At 36.0% G+C, this 15,844-nt stretch overlaps 1 pseudogene; it reads right to left on the bottom strand.

Moving 5' to 3' along the window:
- Positions 1-200: 200 nt before the first annotated feature.
- On the bottom strand, positions 201-15,579 carry LOC125809285 (putative late blight resistance protein homolog R1A-3; annotated as a pseudogene).
- Positions 15,580-15,844: the final 265 nt, after the last annotated feature.

Raw genomic sequence — 15,844 nt, 5'->3', positions numbered from 1 at the left:
ATCTCTATATTTGACACTTCGACCTGCCCACTAGACTACGAATGATACGGAGTTGCTACACTGTGACGAACACCATACTTGTCAAGAACTGCCTTGAACAACCTATTACAAAAAAGGGAACCTCTATCGCTAATAATCTCCCTTAGTGTACCAAATTTGGAGAAAATACTCTTTTCAGAAATGTAGTGACACTTTTCTTTTCATTGTTCATCTGGGAACGCATTAGCTATCTCAATTCCATCAGCTAGCTTCAACATAGCGTCTTCCTCTAATTTGGACAAGTAATCAACCACTTGTATTTCTATCCGAAATTTCACATCCCTAAAGAAGTATAAGTAGGCGTTGTCAAAAAAAGAATCTAATTGAGGTTAGGATCCATCCCACGAGGAATATGGTCTAGACTTAGGCTTATTTATGGTTGATTGTACGTTTAGTCAAATTACATCCGCAAAAGGAGGTATTTGTAAACAAAGTGATTCTTGATTGATTTGTAGTAACAAGTAACAAGTAAGCAGAATTCACAGTTTTTAATATCAATATGATATGAAACTAGGGCACATGTGTTCCCCACTAGTTCTTAACTTAGTAATCCTAATAATAGTAACTCATTCCTAGTGTTTAACATGCAAAGTTTGTAAGCTAGGTATCTCCTAAGTTATTGGTCATCCAAGTAGGGAATTTCACCACACAACTTGATCGGTCTACAAGTATATGCTTTACTAACCCTTACCCTTGACCCCAAATTAGCCGTAAATTATTTCGGTTATGCTATTAGATAGTAGATTATCACGCTAAATCTTCGTTGTTTAATCTCTTTCTCATTCATTACTTCCTTGGTCGGGAAAGTAGGAATGAGGCGAGTTCTAACGTTGCGCACCGTTAAACATTCAAAACGAAGATATTAACAATACATGCATAAACACTATTTCAAAAATACTTAGTTATTAGTTTTACGTTGTTAATTACTCATGGTTCCCACAACCCTAGGTGTGGATTTAGTTATTCATGCTTGAGTTATCACAATTCATAATAGGATTAATAATATAAATCATAAACTTACAATTAGAATAGATGAAATTTGGAATCGTGAATTGAAGACCAAATGCAAATTTCATAAACCAAACTTCAAGAATTAAATGCCAAAAGTGTTTGCAATATAATTCCCAAAGCTAAAATAAAGTATCTCAAAATGACTAACAACCCCAAAACGAAATTTACAACTAATATTTATATAAAAAAAAGACCTAAACCAAGTAGGAAAATTAATACTAAGGAAATCCGCTCTTGGGCAGTGTCACCTACGGTTGGCCATCTACGGCTCGTCGTAGAGACGACAACTCGTAGGTGACTCCGTCAATGAGCAGTTCGTCAATTTTCCAATGGGTTCCATTGACGGGTATCACCTATGGATTGTAGGTCTAAGCACGGCCTGTCTTGTTTAATTGTCTTAAATGGATTGGAGTTTTATTTCTAAATTTTCCTACTACTCGTAGTAGAACTTATGGCTCATCAGTAGCATTCGTCATTTAACACTTAGCTCCATTTCTCATGAATTCAACCCACGCCTCCCACCTACAGCTCGTTGAAGGAACGATGGCTCGTAGGTGAGGTCTTTTGTCACCAAAATCCTGCTACTTCAACACTTAGAATACCAACTGCTCCAAAACCTAGTTCTACAAAATCAGATCAAAATACCATCACATTTACTAACAAAATGTCTAAGACTCGTGCAAAACTCTAAGTTTAATGCATCAAAAATACTGTAAGTTCACAGTACATTAGCGCCCACCGCCCAACTAGAAAGAGTAATCGATGGGCGTAAATATAAAAAATAAAAGTCATCCAACAAACTAGTAAACTCCCAAAGGCGTCAACCGCCGAGCTAGCAAAAGTTAACCTAGGGGTGTGTCAATTTCGAAGAGGATCTCATCACAATCAATCAAAAGTACCACCATGGAAAGATATCCACTTACAAGAAATAAAAACAAGGCTCCAAGCCTGAATCACTGCAATCCCAAGTCACCCAATGAGGTATGGAACCTCAAAAATCGCAATGTCATTTCATAAATAGAGAGGGTGAATAGAAGATCGACAAAGCTGCATCATCGCCTAAACTAAGGCTCATACTATCAGACTGAAGTCTGCTACTTCTGTCTACAATGAGCTAAACTGTCTGAATAATGTTGGAGAAGAAATAAGGTCTATACGCTGCAAGAATCACAAGTCTAAGGCAAACACTAATCTAATCCTATATTGAGGCCAATAATGCTCAATTATACCATAACAACAATATACAAGTCAACTCACAAGATATAAATAAACACATAATCCCTAACTAGCATGGTACTATACCTGTAATAGAGCCAATCAAGCCTAAAACATGGTATCTAAGAAAGAAAATAGGAACAACTAGGTACTCGCCCCAAATTAACTCAGATCAACAAGAATTTACACAATCTAGCTCAATATAAGAGAAGGAAAGTCGAGCCTACCTTTAGGGTCGACTACACACGCTCCAAATCACAATGCCGAAGGTATTCCTTTTTGTACCGCCTCAGAACGCTGCCACACTATCATAAATATGTTCACAACATTAATATGGTCATTTCAACACCAAAACGTATAAAATAGATAAAGAACAATTTTGGAGTCAAACATGAATCGTGGGACCTACATAGGAATAACTAGAATTGACTCTGTCAAAATGTCTAAAATAATACCTTGACTTGTGTTCCTAAATGAAACACAATTCGGGGTTCGAAAATCAAACAATCATCACATGTAATTATCGCAATTTAAAGGCAACAAAAGAGTTAAGGCAACAACTAAATGGCAATTTCACCTCAAACAACATGCCCTCAACGACTTCCAATCAGTCCCCCTCGTAACCATGACAATCCTGGATGCATAAGACCTTGAGTCACCAAAAACAGGAATTAAAATGAGAGGATTATCGAGGTTTAATTTTCTAAGATAAACCTCAAATCCGGCTATCATCAGCTCATAGTCAGAGATGATGACATCCCAAAGACAACCTTCAGGACTTGGTATGGTCACTATGAATTTGTGGTTATGTCTTTTGGACTAACAAATGCTCTTGCATCTTTCATGGACTTAATGAACAGGGTGTTTGAATAGTATTTGGACTTGTTCGTTATCATTTTTATTGATGATATCCTCATTTATTCTCGGAGTGAGGAAGAGCATGCAACTCTTCTGAGAGTTGTTTTCCAAACCCTCAAAGATTGCTAGCTATTTGCTAAGTTTAGAAAATGTGAATTATGGTCACAATTGGTCTCTTTCCTTGGTCATGTGATATCTAGCGAAGGAATCCGAGTGGATTCTCAGAAAATTGAGGCAGTAGAGAACTAGCCTAGACCTACATCTTCGACTGATATTAGAAGTTTCTTGGGTTTGGTCAGTTATTACAGGAGGTTTGTTGAAGGATTTTCATCCATAGCTGCCCAAGTTGACTCAGAAAAAGATCAAGTTTCAGTGGTCAGATGCGTGTGAGAAAATCTTCTTAGAACTGAAGAACAGGTTGGCTACAACTCCTGTCTTGACTCTACCAGAGGGTTCGAGTGGTTATGTGGTTAATTTTGATGCATCCAGAGTCAGCGTAGGTTGTGTGATGATGCAGCAGGACAAGGTCATACCTTATGCTTCCAAGTAGCTTAAAGTCCATGAGAAGAACTACCCGACTCATGACTATAAATCATAAGAGCCTATAGTATGTGGTCACCTAGAAAGAGTTGAATCTTCATCAGAGGAAATGGCTTGAATTCCTCAAAGGCTATGACATAAATTTGCAGTACCATCCGGGTAAGGCCAATGTAGTGGCTGACGCCCTCAACATACTATCCATTGGTAGTGTGGCACATGTTGAGGAAGAGAAGAAATAATTAGCCAAAGATGTTCACCGGCTTGCTCTTTAAGAGTTTGCCTTATGGACACGTCAGATGGTGGTGTGATAGTTCAGAATGGGTCAGAATATTCATTGGTGGCGGAGGTTAAGGAGAAACAGGATAGTAATCCTATATTGCTTCAGTTTAAAGGTGTAGTTCATCAGTAGAGAGTTGAGGTTTTCTCCCAAGGGGGAGATGGTGTGCTTCATTACCAAGGTCGCTTATGTGTCTCTAATGTGGGTGAATTGAGGCAGCAGATCCTTACAGAAGCCCATAATTCTAGATATTCTTTTCATCTGGGTGCCACTAAGATGTACTGTAACCTACGGGAAGTCTATTGGTGTAACGACATGAGGAGGGACATCGCAGATTTTGTGGCTAAGTGTCCTAACTGTCAACAAGTTAAAGTAGAATAAAAACCATGAGGTGTAACTCAGGAGATTAGCATTCCTACGTGGGAGTGGGAAGTGATAAACATGGATTTAATTATAGGTTAACCTCGTACTTGCAAACAACATGATTCCATTTGGGTGATAGTGGACAGAGTCACTAAGTCAGCTCACTTCTTAGAGAGATTCAACAGAGGACTACGCCAAAATCTACATTAGCGAGATAGTCAGGTTGCATGGGGTTCCCTTGTCTATCATCTCAGATAGAGATCCTTAGTTTACATCTCATTTCTGGAAATCATTTCAGAAAGGTCTTGGTACTCAGGTAAATCTCAGTACAATCTTTCATCCGTAGACAGATGGTCAGGCAGAGCATACCATTCATACCTTAGAGGACATATTGAGAGCTTGTGTGATCTATTTTAAAGGTAGTTGGGATGATCACCTACTTCTCATATATTTCGCCTATAATAACAACTTCCATTCCAGTATTCATTTGGCCCCTTATGAGGCACTGTATGGGCATACATGCAGGTCTCCAGTTGGTTGGTTAAAGTAGGTAAAGCAACCTTGATTGGGATAGATTCAGTTCATGAGGCTATGGAGAAAGTTCAGGTCATCAGAGATAGACCAAAGACAGCTCATCGTTATTAGAAGTCCGATGCAGATATGAGGAGAAGGGACTTAGAGTTTGAAATCGATGATTGGGTTTTCCTGAAGGTGTCACCTATGAAAGGGGTGATGAAATTTGGAAAGTAAGGGAAGCACAGTCCCAGGTATATATGTCCTTACAGAATCCTAAAAAGGGTAGGTAATGTAGCTTATGAGTTAGAGTTTCCAGCAGAACTAGTAGACGTTCATCCAGTCTTTCACATTTCCTTGTTGAAGAAGTGTGTGGGTGATCCGGCATCGACAATACCTTTAAAGAGTGTGGTTGTGAAGGATAGCCTCACCTATGAAGAGGTTCCAGTTGAGATTCTTGATCGTCAGGTTTGTCGGTTGAGAAATAAGGAAGCCATTTCATTAAAGGTTTTATGGAGGAATTACTCCATAGAGGGAGCTACTTGGGAAGTAGAAGCAGCCATGATGGCCAAGTATCCTCCCTTTTTTCCTTCCGATTCAGTTTCAGCTTAAGGTAATAGTCCCTCTCCAGTCTCTTAGTTAATCTTGTGTAAATTCAGTCTCAGTATCGTGTTCCCTCAGTTATCCTTGCATTCAACATATTTGCATGTTCATGAAACTCAATTCACTTAGATATCAATTTTTAAAAGTCAGTGGTAGGGATTGCAAATCCTTCCCTCCAAACTCAACTTGTTTAATCTTCATTCGAGGATGAATGATCCTAAAGGGGATATATTGTAACACTTCAAACTTCGAGAAAGGGCTAAAAAGAGAAAATGGGCAAGTCCACGAACCCAAAATGGACCATGGACACTTCACGACATCCTAGACAATCCGTTCAGGGTTCCACGGTCCATTAAGGGTGTCGTGAGTGACCATCCAGGGACTGCCTGGGCAGGAGTCACCAAGACGGTGCCTTAGACAGCCCGTGGTAACTTGGACGGCCCATCTAGGGGTCTGTACAAGTCACCCAGATAGTGAGGTTGCACCCCAAGGTCACTATGAAGGACTACAGACACCTAGACGGTATGTGAAGCTTCACACAGACTGTGAAGTCGTCCGTGGAAGAGACTTATCATACTTTGAGTTTTGGGTCAACTTCAAATGATCATATCATTCAACACAAAATGAGTTAGGTGGCCAATCATCTGTCAAATTAAAAATATTTGAGTCTTCTTTGCAATGCCACCAAGTTTGCCTAATTCTAAGCCAGAGTAAAAAATTATGCATGTGTTAGTGAAACCAGTCGGCAGGGCATCATCACGACCCACTAGATGGGCCATGATGCTCTAGACAGCCCGTGAAGCCTCTCGTGAGAGGCACTTCATCGGCTTTAAGTCAGGGTTGTTTGGTCTTTTCCCCTATGCGTTAGGTACTTAAACTACATCGTTTTACTTCATCTAAGCCTAGTACACTAGTCAGAAACTTCCTAAAACATTCACTCTCCTAAAATCATTAGACTTAGAAAGAAAAAGAAGAGAAAGAGGGGACAATTTTCTCTCAGGAAAAAGCAGAGCTCTCCTTCAATTTCAGCCCCGAAATCTAAAGGATTTCCCCGTAGTTTTCTTTACCAAGTATGTGGGATTTCACTAGTGGGTTCCTTTCATCCATTAGGTCCCTAGAATTCACTCAATTCTTCAGCTTCTCCATAGTTTGTTCAGACCTAGCGTTCCTAAATCTTAGGGATCCATTGAAATTTAGCTGTTATAGTTTCTATGATATTATTACACATTTCTTGGAGAATTAAAATAGTCCTATGTATAAAACTTAGAAACCCTATCTTGTGGTAATTATCCATATTTCATGAGTTATACTTGCTAGGCAGATTAGTTAGACAATCATGCTTCAGAATTTGAATGCCATATCTTTCGGTACATGTATGATGTATTCTCAGAGAATTATCAGTATTTTGAGCTATTCAGTGTTACAGTTGCAGTTTTAGCTTTATATTCAGTTGGAAGTAAACTTAGCACCGAGTTGGACTAGGGTTCAGCGTACCCTCAAATCCCAAAACTACGTGCCATCGTAGGTTTATAAATCCCCCCTAATGGGCATCAGTTTTAGTGATCACGCCACAATCATTCCTTTACACCCTTGCAAGGTATATTGGGTCCTCTCGATGGAACGTATACATCGGACTCCATGTTTATCTCATGTGGTTTATGTCGGTTAATAGTATCTCCCACAGTTAGATTCATGTTGCATTGACCTGTATTCAATATTTTGTTATGTATTTAGTTCAGCATGATATATCTTCATCATTAGTACTTGGTCGTAGCATCCAACTTTGTTTTCATTTATGCTTCAGTAAATCTATTTCCATTTTTAGTTTTTATATTGTTTAGCTTAGTATATATCTCACATGCTCAGTACATTCAAAGTAATGACGCATACTTTTGCGCTACATCTTTGCATGATGTAGGTTCAGATACTCAACATGCAGACTGCGCATAGCTCGACTTCCAGTCCGTACTCAACAACTTTAGTGGTGAGTCGTCATCATCTGAGGACATTTCTTTATGCTTTTAGTTTTGTTAGTTCGTTACTAGTTTTAGTATTTTAGAGTTAGCTAGGGACTTGTCTCAGCATCTCATCAGTATTAGAGGCTTTCAGACATAGATTCAAACTCAGTTGTTTTTGGGTTGTTCCACATTTTAACTCAATTATATTCTTAGTTGAACTCTTTTTGATTTATTCATCTATAAGTTATGCTTCCGCTTACTTAGAATTATTTCAGTATGCTTGTGCTATGCCAGCTTCAGGGTTAGCTTGGGGTCACTTGTGACCCTAAGTCCCGTGTTACGTCTAGGGGCTAGTCTCGGGGCGTGACACTTTTAGCTTCCTACATTACTTGTTCACTCATTTTAACCTTTTCATTTTCTTTCTTTCACTTGTTAATATAAATATGAAATCAGTTAGACTTTGCCAAAAAGCATTCTCAGTTGATTTGTTTTCGTTTGGCATACCTACTTATCATCTATAACACACACCATCAATTTATAGACTTAGCTCATTGATGAATGTTAAAGATAGATGAATCACGCTGCACATAGAAACTGGTCAAAAATATTGAATGAAATGAGGTAGACTCAGGCAAGATTGTTGCTGCAAGAGTTTTTCCTTTTTACTATTCATTTTGTTGGGTATCCTTTTTGTTTGTAGTTCTTTCTTATCTACATATATTTAACTAATTATTATTATCATACAATTGGATTTGGTTATATAAATTTTATCAATGATGTAGTACTTACTGATTTTCAATAGAAAAGTGTTACCTTTGTTATTTATATATTGTCCTTACTAAAAAAGATTAATTCCAATATTAGGCTAATTACCAATGGACATTACTTCTTTACTACCTCTTCTGTTTAGTTTTAGCAACAATAAGTAATGAATTATGTGAACTTATCATGTGATGTGATGGGACCACATTCTAAAAATTCCCTATTATTTCTCTCCTACCTATTATTAGCATTTTCTTCTTTGCTTTGAATTGTTAATTACAATTTTAAGTCAATGACGATGATGCATATTTTTTTTTTTTATCCATGTTTTATTTTTCGGAAAAAAGGGTCAAAAATATCCTTACACTATAGGAAAAGGTCTAAAAATACCCTTCATCCATCTTTTGGTCTAAATATACCCTTCTACTCATCTTTTGGTCTAAAAATACCCTTCCATTCACGTTTTAGCTCACTTATACCCTTGAAACTAACAACCCTATTTTTATTTTTATTTTAAAAAAAATATATTTATTATGTGTCATTCTCCTCATTGGATGAAATAAAATCTCCATCTCAACTAGATTTCCCCCCATAATTTATCCAAGCCTAAAAGAATATACTTCTTCAAGACCTCAATTATTTTTATAAAAAAAATCTAACAGTTTTTATATTTATTGTATCATTTTTTTATCCGACTCCTCTCAATTTTTTTCTCTATTTTTCCCAAGTTATTACTTGGATTGAAGATACATGGCATAAGGAAAAATTAACAATTAAGATTTAATCAATTACATTTAAATTTAAATAAAATATAAATAATTAATATATCATAAACAAATTAATAATATTATGATCATAATAATATTATCTTATTCATAATATATTATATTTTTTCTCTCTCTTTTCCTATTTTTATTTTTCCTACCGGCTACAACCTACAACATCAATATTTTTTTTTTCTTCTTTTCAGTGAGTTGTTACAGAGATTATTAGTCAAAAAAATTAAATGATCATTTTTTTTATTAAAAAGATAGACTTTGTTTAGGATTTATGATAATATGATATGTCCCTGTAATTGTGGCTTGACTAACATTTTAAAAATATTTTAATTATCTAAAACAATTTTCTTTTTGAAAAAAGCTATAGAAAATAGAAATTACTAGATTTAAAAATATATATTTCTTGGATCTTGAAAAGATATATTGTTTTGATTTGGATAAATTATGGGAAAAAATTAATAGAGGTGAATTTTTATTTCATTCAATAAGAAAATGACACATAATAAGTATTTTTTAAAAAAAGAGGGTTGTTAGTTGCAAGGGTATAAGTGAGCCAAAAAAGTGGATGGAAGAGCAATTTTAGACCAAAAAGATGAGTAGAAGGGTATTTTTAGACCAAAAGATGGATGAAGGATATTTTTAGACCTTTTCCTGTAGTTCAGGGGTATTTTTTGGCCCTTTTCCGTTTATTTTTTGAAGTTGAATATAAAATTGTATGTAATTAAAATCCAGCCTTCTTATCTTAAGGATGCAAATTAAATCTAATATTACAGAATTTCAGTTTCTTTCCTAATTTACTCTCTTCCTTTTATAGTAAAATTATTAATAAGAAAAATTATAAATTAAATAGGTAGTCATTTCATTAAATATGTAGTCTCAACTCCAATGATATCCAAGTAGAAAAATATAAAACTTGTATAAGAACATAACCCAAATCATCATAAATCAAACCTATACTTTTTATTGAATTTATAATTGCAAATATGTATCAAAATTAGCTTCGTAGAAGGGAGAAAAAACTAAGTACCTAAACATACTTCCAAAACTTAAAAAATAAACTTTAATTTATATATCTTGAACTACACGTGCACCTTTGGAAGACAGGGAGTGTGACAATGTACACTCTTCCCTTTACTCCATAGGGCCTTCTCATCAGTTGCAGGGTTTGGTGGCCCAAAATTGACTTGGCTTCGCCAAAAAACCTCATCTCTAAAAGCCCGGAGAGACCATTTTCATGAGAGAGGGACGAGCAAGTGACAGATTGGGAAAAAAAATAGGTAGGCCTTCTGAGCGGTCATTTAGGGGCCTTGTTAGCGACCCATCATTCTTCCCTAAGCTGTCAGAGTCCGATCGAAGCGAGCAATAGATAAAGGAATCCTCGCTCATAGATGTGAATTGAACTTATCCAAGAACTAGTCAAATATGTAAGTCCTTATCATAAGCCTTCTTGTAATCTGCAAATTCTACTGGCTTATGGTTACATGTTGATGTCTTTGAATCAAACTGCCTGACACTGACTAAGCATAGAGTGATCTGGTTTTACCAAGCATACTATAATATGACCAACTGCTAAGATGGATATGCGATCATATAATATTAAATAAAATTAAAAATGATCCATATTCGCTAGAAGTGCAAGTAGCATTCAGAATAAAACAGAGAAGTGTGCTTGAAATGGTTTGGCATGTCTTGTGTCGATCTACAGATTCACCGGTTTGTAGGTGTGAAACTATGGCGAGTGGAGGTTGAAAAGGAGACGAGGAAGAATCTTGAAATACTTACAAATTTCTAGGATAAATGCATACTTAGCAAAAAAATATAGGACAATAGAAGATAAAGAACCATATATAGATGATATCTAGCCGTGGAGAGTAGGATTTAGTCTTTTTTTAAGAACTTATAATATTGTTTTATATATATAGCTTATTTTTTGCTCTTATTTTATCTGGTATAATGAAGACCGTGAGTTGAACGAACATAGCGGAGCAGTCAAGATTCCATATAGTCAATTCCAACTTATTTATGATTGAGGCATAGTTATAAATTTACAGGCACCGCCATTGTCCTCCCTAGAAAACCGAATAGGGGTTTGACAAGTTATATCTATTTGGCTTCTTATGATGCTCAAACTCTCTAAAGTTAGAATAGGGGTTTGACAAGTTATATCTATTTGGCTTCTTATGATGCTCAAACTCTCTGAAGTTATTGTTGCACACATGTCAGATCCTCTAAAAATGCAATGGAAAATCTAATATACACTTGGCGACATTTTTGAAGAGTTTGAACAACATAGATAGCTTTTGTACATCTACTCAATACGTATTTATGAAGTAAAACGTATGTTATGGATTACTCCTAAATTATTTAGTACTAAGCTACCAAAACAACTTTCATTTAGGAATACTCATCTTTCAATTCACCTTAGTATTCTATTGATTGATGATAGGGAGGTATACTTGTATTCAACCAGCTTTCAATTGTATCATTCATTGAATTTTGCAGATGTAAGATGAAGGGAAACAAACTACTATATTACAAAACACAAACAAGAAGCAATGTTTTGACAACAAAGGCATGATTTTACAACAAGAAATCACAGCGAAAGATCATCTGATATATGTTGGTCTCCAATCACCTGAAACATACAGAAAAAGGAGGGGCATTTCGGCGTATGAGCATGGCTGCAACAATTAGCTAAGAAAGAATTCCATCCACTTTGTCTGTACTTTTGCTGCTGTTGTCAAATTGAAATACATCCTCGTTAGTTTGAGATCAACATGGAGAAATTACGCGAAAGCAAGCATAAGAAGAAACAAGAAAAAATATATACCATTGTTGAGGCACATGATTGGCTCACAGCTGCCAGATGCCCCTAATCATGTTTCCCGTATTATACATATTGGTGTCAAGTTAGATGCAGGTAGATACTCAAATACAAAACATAAAAGTTTGTTTTTACTTACTTTGATAATGAGGTCAATACGGTCGTTTCCTTCATTCTCTTCAACATCATCCTTAATCCTCAGAGCTAAAGCTTCCAGAGGTTTGTTCTTGCACCTAATCAACTTAATATGTTTCAGTGTTGGAATATCTGCAAAGCTAAGGGGGATCTCTTCAAGATTGTAACACTCTTTTATAACAAGTGTTTCAAACAGGGGAAATGATTCCTCCGAGGCAGCCCACCTTGAGATACGTAAGTGCGTCAGGTTCAAGAACATAAGTTTATGGAAGGTGATATCTCCAAGGCACCACTCTTTTGATTCAAAATAATCTGAGTTCCATAATTGGAGATACTCCAGGCTTGATAGTCCTACAATGAAGGGAACCATGTTTTCAATACGAGTCCCTCTTAGTACCAACTTCTTTAAATTTGAAGGCAATTGTAACGCAGATACGAGGGGCCCTCCAAAGGAAAGGTGAAGAATTTGAAGTTGGGTAAGATTCTCCAATGTCAGATAAAAAGACTCTAAGAATCATTATCACCCCTAAACCTGATGTGAAGTTGTTGAAGATTAGAACACCTCCTTGATAACACATCCACCCTATCAATTGGAAATCTAACAATAATCTTTAATATCTTCAAATTTTCCAATTTAGAGGATACTTCAAAGAACCCATGCTTATGAAATTTAGCTTCAAAGATCTCAACATGCCTTAATTTTCCCATTTCCCAAAGAGATGCTGGTAACCGTACTATATTACTCCAATTATTCACAATTAAAGTTTCAAGATGGGGCAGATGTGATTCTGGATGAAAATAGAATTTATCTACCCAAACTGTGAGGTACTTAAGGTGATTTAGTGGTTTCAATGTAGCTGAAGACAAATAACTCACTTCTTGGGAACTCAAATCGAAAACCTTAAGAAGTCGCAATTTATGAATCCAAAATCTTAAGGGAATCCCATCAAAAGATTTTCCGATCGTTATCAATGACCTCAACTGTTGGTGGAAAGCCTTCCGTGTTTTGGATCCTAGAGATGCAAACTTAGAATGCTCTTTACTCAAATTGAAGCCCACTCGACTTTCCTTCAAATCACAAGGTTGAAATTGGCTATGATTTCCCTTCACAGTCAGCATGAACTTTTCTTCTCTACTCTTCTCCAAGCAAAAGTGAAGTACTACATCATGAACCTAACAGTATTTAACCTTACCATTATATTCTTTCTTTGAAACCATTACAACATTACTGCTAATGAGATCCATCAAGTAATCTTCAGCAGATTCAATGTTCACCACGAAGTCTTCCGCTATCCATAAACTTATCAATTTAGACATTGGAATTCTTGCATCCTCTGGAAACATCCCTATATAAAGAACACAAGGCTTTAAACGATCTGCTAAGTTATCAAAACTCAACTGCATAGTAGCCCGACTATACTCTTCGGACTCACATTCAAGATAGTCAAATAAAGAATCTTTCACCTCATTCCACCAAGATTCTTCCATTTTCTTTCTTTTTATTATTCCAGCTACCAAGACAACCACTAGGGGCAGTCCTTTGCATTTTTCTGCAACTGCTTGACTCACATCTTGTAGTTCAGGCAGGAAATCTTCCCTTTGAAACAGTTTTTTCTGCAATAATTTGCAACTCTCTTCTGTTGTGAGAAATGGAAGAGTATAAGGATCAATACAGTACTTGACTTGCTTACCCACTTTCTCAAGTCGAGTTGTTACTACTATTCTGCTTCTATTTCCAAGGTTTGGAAAACAAAGCCTTTAGTCATCCCATTCCATACAATCCCACATATTATCCAATACAATGAGATATCTCTTGCCCATTAGACTTTTCCTCAACATGTCGGGAAAGATGTCATCCTTATCTCCCTTGTCCTTGGAACCGATAACTTGACTAAAAATCTCTTGTAATAGCGTTATCCGGTTATATGTTTGGGAAACAATGCACCATGCTCGAACATCAAAATGAGAAACAACGTTGTCACTATTGTACACCTTTCTAGCAATTGTCGTTTTCCCTTGTTCCCCCATGCCTACAATTGGGATGACGTCTAGCTCATTTGTACCTTTAATCAGATACTGAATAATCTTTTTTATGTCATTCTGAAAACCTACTATCTCCTCATCAGTCACTAGATTGCTATGTCGAGTTGGCAGGTATTTAAATGGTGCTACCACATAGCAAGGCTTAAGAGCAACGTCTACTGACCACATCTCAGTTACCTACATTAATTTGTTTGATCTCCTTTAAGATTGTAGGAAGTGAGCAAAAAATATGCAACAAAACATTATACTGAACAAGAATAGAGTCAATGGCAACTTCAACATCATATGCCAAATTGATGGTACGTCTCTGAAGATCTTTAGGAATTTTATGTTCATGGTGCACCTTTGCGACATCTCTGAAAATTGATGATAAAGATGACAACTCCTTCTCTAAAATGGATATAAGAGTTGATACCTCTTTCTCCAAATTACCTAAAAGAGGTTTCATCATGAAATCTAAATCATATTTTGACATCTCATTCAGTTTCCTTAAAAGAAAATCAAGAAAGCTCAATCCATAAAAGGTGGAGAACTGAGAGGAGTAAATTTTAAGGATTTGTAGTAAGTCTCCACTTGTGCCTTCATATCTTTAGCTTTCTCCAATATCTGTATCGAGCAAAGACATATTCTACTAGTATCATCTTTGTTTATAGAGCTAGGAAGAAGTTTTTGTATGACATATATAGCATCACCTGCTATAGCTCCAACTTTTTCCATAACCTCATTGAACCATTTACCGTTAATAACATGATTTGACACATCAGTATCAAGGAAAACCAACAAGAACTCTATTGCCACATCAATATTTTGAGCAGAGACACTATCAAGAAAGTTCTCGAGGTTTTCTTTTTTGAGATACATCAACAGACTATGGAGATGATGAAAAAAATCCTTTTGGTAATTTCTTGTCCTTGAAAGTTCTTGAATAAGTAAACTTTGAAGCCTTTAGTTTACTAAGAAAAATCTTCTTCATTTCCAGCTCCACTAACACAATCAAGAATAATAGATAAGGAGATTTATACAAGATATCATAATACTCATATGTGTCGACCTCATCAGAAACAACGTAACCTAAAATAGCAAGACAAAGTTGTCCCACATTGTTGGCCATGAGCTGAATTCGAGTCTCCAAACATTCTAGCTTCTTATGGTTGACGTAACCATTTATCTCCGTGGCATATAAGTATGTCAAAAATCTCAGTTTCTTTTGAATAATTTTCACTTCCTTTATAAATTTGTGTATTTCAAGGTTTTCTTCAGGAGGGTCAGACCTATCCCCTTCCGGTAATATCATCAGTACATCATTTAAATTCTTTTCGAGCCAATCCATATAGTCTGGCAGATCAAACTATTCAACTCATAATTGTCACTTAAAATGGTGTTACGTTCCAAGAATTCCAACAAATGTGATTCTAGCCTTTCTAGATTAAGGTTAGTTTTACATTGATCTGGAAGCATTGCCATAGTCAATTTGGCATTATTTGTGTGTTTGACTAAGGAATTACGAAAAAGAACACGATGATACTTTATAAAGGTTCTCAAAATTCTTAGCACCATTTCAAGTTCCTCAATTTGATCAATCTTGGCACTATCCAGATTACCTCCACTCTTGATCCTTCTCAGGTGATCTAACATTTCCTCAGTTTCATTTTGAGCCATTTTCTTTCAAAACGTTCCTGCAAGTTCGCCAATCTTGGAATTAGGTTCATTGACAACATTTTATTCATGTCTTTCATATCTAGTGTTTGTAGCTATGTTGATGCTTGAGAAAGATAATACAATTTATGTACTATATTTCATCTAACAAATGGTGCATATTATCACAGAAAATCACATTTCACTCAACTTTCATATGGTCACTCAACTCATAGTAATTTTCTTTAAACAAAAGGAAACTAATATCAATGTGTAACGCTAATGATGT

Source organism: Solanum verrucosum, unplaced genomic scaffold, assembly GCF_900185275.1.
Source record: "Solanum verrucosum unplaced genomic scaffold, falcon-dt-bn FXZP01000062.1, whole genome shotgun sequence".
In the NCBI taxonomy this organism is placed as follows: domain Eukaryota; kingdom Viridiplantae; phylum Streptophyta; class Magnoliopsida; order Solanales; family Solanaceae; genus Solanum; species Solanum verrucosum.
Note: the sequence above shows the minus strand (reverse complement) of the source record. Positions and strands in the feature narration are given on the sequence as shown.